Below are 5,444 nucleotides of genomic sequence, written 5' to 3'. Positions count from 1 at the left end.
TACACAGACCCAGCCCCAACCTGGTTTCTGCATAAAGACCAACTCTTCAGAAAGGAAGGCTTTTATTAACATCTGTCACTCTCCCTCCACCCCCTCCTTCAGTGACATGATCCAGGACAAGCTGCTTCAAATGCTGGAGGAAGACCAAGCTGGTTTTGCATCCCCATGTATCTGGGAGAGTCACAGGCTCAACTGGATGCAAAAGGCCAATGTTTATGGCAGAACTGTGATTTATTGCAGGAGTCCTGGTCACCATTGCCAGGAAGGACCTTGTGGACAAATGCAGCTTGTAGCTGAATCCAGAACAGCACATGTTGAAAAAATCAGCCTTTCCTAGGCTCCATCTTGCAGCAGAACATCTGCTCCCAGTAGCCCTAGGATCCAAGAGCTGGGGAGCCTGTGTGCCCCTGGCTCCCAGACAGCTGAGGGAGGACCTGAGAAGCCTTACCTTACCCTTTGGCTGGAGGTACCCGACCTCCCACAACTGGATGGAGACCTGAGGCTGTTGCTGGAGATCAGGGGGAACCAGCTGGTGATGGGGAGCCCCCAGCAGCTGTATCATCTGCATGCTTCCACCCCTGTGGGCAACTCTGAGGAGGGCAAGGCAGCTTTCCACCAGAAGAGCAAGCAACCAATGGTGGCCATGCCCTCTGCCGCTGCCTTCTTGACTAGAATGCCTTCCAAATGTGGAGGAAAAGCTGATGGTTTCTCTAAACTGAAATAAAAGAGCTTTGCCTTAAAAATATTAGGAAGACTGAACCTAAACAATGTCATCAAAACCTTGTCAGCCTCTGTCTCCTGGCTGGGCTCCACCTTCCTTTGTGTGTTGGCTTTGTTCTCAGGTTCCCTATGGGGGCAGGTGGCTGGAGCTGCCAGACAGTCTTCCAGTGTCTCCGTTTGAGCAGGAAAAAGAGAGCAGCACTAGGGGCAGCACTCGATTTCCTCCTGAGTGCTCAGATGCCCTCTAATTAGACAGGGTCATGGGCTCAGCTCTGAATTGGCCTCGTGGCCAGGGGCTTTAAGGGTCATGTTCTGCATTCCTGAATTAAGGTGATGAAGCCCCAACCAGACCAGAGGGATAGAGAACAGGGGAGAAACAGTCCCAGCTGGAAACCGGGTGGGGGTATGTGTGTGGAGATGCTGGCAGTACAGAATTTTCATAACCTTTTTAAGTGTTTGTCAGATGAGGAAACTGAGGAAGGGTCTTAGGAAACTAGCCCAAGGTCATTGCAAGAAATTGTCAAAACAGGGACTTGAATCCTATTTTATTTGACACACTGTATTTGTTGTTCCATTTATTTAGAGTAAATGTATTTGATCTTTAAATAAAAACAAGAATGCATAACTAGAGTAAATGAATTAATGTTGAATTTTCCATCATAAAAATCTTTCCCAACTTTGTCCTGTAAATTTATCTGAGGGGACGGGCTGGAAGTAGCCCTCTGTGGAAGTAGAACTCTCTTTCAAATAAGACATTGGCCAAGTTCTGCTGCAAAGGAAAAGAAAGGGAATGTGATTGTTCATAAAAGATACAGGGCATGCTTTCAAATTTATCAAAAAATTATTTGAACCACTCTGCAGGCTTTAAGAAAAATACATTAAGTAAATCCTATTTCTTTCCTTTCCTTCCTTCCCTTCCTTCCTTCCTTCCTTCCTTCCTTCCTTCCTTCCTTCCTTCCTTCCTTCCTTCCTTCTTTCTCTTTCTCTCTCTCTCTCTCTCTCTCTCTCTCTCTTTCTTTCTTTCTTTCTTTCTTTCTTTCTTTCTTTCGAACCTAGGGGCACTCTACCAATGAGCAACATCCCCAGCCTTTTTTACTCATTTATTTACTTTTTGAGATAGGGTCATACTAAACTTTGCAGACTGGTCTTGAACTTGCAGTCTTCCTGGACTCGGCCTCCATAGTTGCCGGGATTATGGGTATGTGTGGTATTATGTGTCCCTGTGCCCAGCACATTAAGTGAATTCCTTTTTTTTTCAGTATCAGGGATTGAATCCAAGGGCACTTTACCACTGAGCCATATCCCCAGCCCCTATTCATATTTTATTTAGAGACAGGGTCTCCCTGAGTTACTTATGGCCTCACTAAATTAGAGGCTGACTGGGGTCTCCCTGAGTTACTTATGGCCCCCCAAAATAGAGGCTGACTTTGAACTTGTGATACTTGTGCCTCAGCCTCTGGAGCTGCTGGAATTGAACTCAATTCTTGATACGACTTTTTTTTTTTTTAATTTTACACCTTTTTAAATATTTTTTTTTTTTAGTTTTAAGTGGACACAATATTTTTATTTTACATTTATGTGGTGCTGAGGATCAAACTCAGTGCCTCAAGCATGCTAGGCAAGCACTCCACCACTGAGCCACAACCCCAGCCCCTTTTGATATGATTTTTACTCTCTTGGACATTTCACAACCTAACTGCCTCCTGGAAGGGTTTTGAAACATTTATCCTGGAGATACAGTCAATGTTGATTTTACTCTGAACTTTTAACCACAGGAATCTATACAGTCAGTTATTTATGACCTTATCATATTGACATATACTAACCAAGATAGAGAAAGTTATGGTGTTAGCAGAGCCAGCACAATTAGACCTGGACCTGGCACTAATTAACTCTGCAATTTCAGACAAACTCTGTGACCTTACTGGTTTTTGCTTTCTTCATCTATAAATCTTTAAAAAGCTTTCTTTATAGGTTTTTGTGAAATTCTGGTGATATAATGCATTTTTTAAACTCCAGGATATTTGTAAATCTTTAAATAGTTCACAAATATGAAGTATTATAACACTCCTCATCTGAGAATCTGAGAAGTCCATAACTACCCATTCAAATTAACAGGCTACCAAGAAGCAGACCTACGTCAAGTTAGAACTAAAGCTTACAACATCAGCAGAGGATTCTGACTAAGTAACAACCTTCTATTTAATAAGAAAATAATGGTTCTCTGGCAAACAAAATGCATAAAGCAAAAACAAAGAAACACTAATGTGTTTTATTAGACTGAAGTGCAGAAAGAGAGAGAGAGCAATACAGGTGTGGCATGATTTTCTAAGCAAAATTATCAGTTACCAAAACTATATGAGATTCCATGGGGTCCCCATGTCTATGGTCAAATTCTCTAAGTGGACAAGCAGGTTTTGAGTGAAAGAGTGAAAAGTTGAAAACTTAAAGAGCAGTTTTACTGAGACCAAATTAGTACAGAGCAGCAAGGAAAAAACCTTTCAGATTTCAAGGTCTAGTTCAAGTAAAAGTGGGCAGATCAGTGGTCAGGCTTGGACTCAGGCAGAAGATACCCTCCAGCAATTCTGGGGAGTCTTCTTCCTTCCAAAGCCTTCCATTCTCTTCCTTCAAGCAAGGTGGGAAGAACTTAACTCCTTTGATGATCTTCAGTCAGACAATAAACAACAATGCTTCTGGGGCTGGCTGACTTACCTTGCATACTAACCAGTGAGCACCAACCCACCTCTGAGTGCTGGCTTGTTCACAGGGTTGTAAACAGTGTCTAGGTGTTACCTGGTTACAGGCACTGGAGGTACCAACTGGGAAGCCCAACCTCTCACCTAACGGAACTCCCTGACTGATGCTTGGTCTGCAGAGGTAGTGCCTGAGCCTGAGGTTGGTCAGGACAGAGTTGGCTCTTCAGACAGTGGTGAGGGTGAGGGAGACTCAGACATTCCAAGCCAAAGGACAATCTGAGCTGAGACACAGGAAACTGATGCATTTGGAACCTTTATGACCACATGGCTGGACTGCAGGAGGAACGTGGCTGAGGTGGGGCTGGGAGAGAAGGGGCAGGTGGTGGCTAGGTCATGACAAGCCAAGCAAGCCATGTTTCAGGTTAGTTTTGATAATGTGCAAGTTTTAGTTTTGATCCCAGCACAAAGGCATCAGAAATGATATAATTAGATGAGTATTTAAATAATAACAAACATGGGCTGGGGTTGTGGCTTAGCGGTAGAGCACAGGTGAGGCTCTGGGTTTGATCCTCAGCACCACATAAAAATAAAATAAAGATATTGTGTCTATCTACAACTAAAAAATAAAACATTAAAAAGGGGGAGCAGTGAGCAATGTTTCTATTAAAAATGCATTTCTAAGCCTACTTGGTGAATCCAGAACATATCTTTAAAATAATAATAACAAACAGTATATGTTCCAAGTAAGATTTTGAAGATCAGAAAAGTGCAAAAAAGTATAAGGTTTATTTAATGTATTGGACACATTATGACTCTGGGAAGAAGGGACTTCTTAAATTCTTTCTCCTGCTACTCGAGAGAACCCATTCTGAAGTGAAATCCTCAGCTTCTCTGAGTCCTTTTGGTCATAAGCATGCTTTTGACCGAGGATGGTCAAAGTTATGTCAAGTCTAGTGTTAACCCTTCAATTTTAAAACTCTTCTCCACACTCTGGCCAGGCTCACTTCAGTCTTGGAAGCTTCTAGTAAAGAAGAAGGACATGGTCTGCTTTTCCTCTCTTTCTATTCTCCCACTAGCTGCTGTTTCCCTAACCAGGTCCTTGGGGAAGGACTAGGGGCAGATAGCCCACCCTTATGTGATAAATTCAGCTGTTGTATGGTGTGACATTTATACCTTGCAGCTTCTTCTGCCAGGGCCCTGGCTATCCTGACCTTCTGCCAGGTCACTTCTCCCTGCTGGTGGTTATCTTGGGTGGTATCCCTTTTAACATTGCCTGTGAGCAGATAGCCTCCTTCTGTGGACCACCCATCAGCAAAAGGGTGGCTGTCTGCCAATGAGTCCTCTTTCTTTATCCTATTCCAGTCTCTCGCCTATAGGCTCCTCTGGTGACAATCAGTCACCAGTGCTATGATCCCCCACCTCCAAGAGATACAGGTCAAGACCTCCAAATGACTTTGTGAAACCCCCTTTTTTGATTTAAGATGAGAGGGTAAGTCTCTTGGCAGGATAGGGGTGGGGTGGTTTGTAAAATAGCACCAAGGCCACTCCCTAAAAAGAAGCCCTGACTTTGGTCTCTTAAACCTCCCAAGGGATGTTTCTGGCTGTCTTCCATTTCCTGAAGGTAGGTAGCAGGCTTTCATTAATGAGCCCATGTCACAATCTCTTTGCACGCCCAACACATAGCTCTATGGTCTGGCACATCTTTTCAGAATGTGCCAACTTGGGACTTACCATAGAATTCTTAGTTTTTAAAGACTTCAGAAAATAGAAGTTGGAATTTTATTTACAAAATAAAATATTACCCATAATCCCACTAGTATTTCTTTTCTTTCCTTTTTTTAGAGTGCAGGGGTTAAACAGTAACGTCTCTTTTCCTCCTCTCAACCTGAGTGGTTTGGTGTATATCCTTCAAAATCATCTTTCATGGTTACACAAATCTAGAAGCTCTAGCTAGGCAGAAAGACAGACCATTCTAAAACACAGCCGGGGCTGTGGCTCAGTGGTAGAGCGCTTGCCTAGCATGTGTGG

At 43.3% G+C, this 5,444-nt stretch overlaps 1 pseudogene; it reads left to right on the top strand.

The window, feature by feature from the left end:
- The window catches only part of LOC113182535 (PIH1 domain-containing protein 1 pseudogene), an 850-nt pseudogene extending 126 nt beyond the window's left edge, over positions 1 to 724 (top strand).
- Positions 725 to 5,444: the final 4,720 nt, after the last annotated feature.

The sequence above is a fragment of the Urocitellus parryii genome, chromosome 9, assembly GCF_045843805.1.
Source record: "Urocitellus parryii isolate mUroPar1 chromosome 9, mUroPar1.hap1, whole genome shotgun sequence".
Classification (NCBI taxonomy): Eukaryota; Metazoa; Chordata; class Mammalia; order Rodentia; family Sciuridae; genus Urocitellus; species Urocitellus parryii.
Note: the sequence above shows the minus strand (reverse complement) of the source record. Positions and strands in the feature narration are given on the sequence as shown.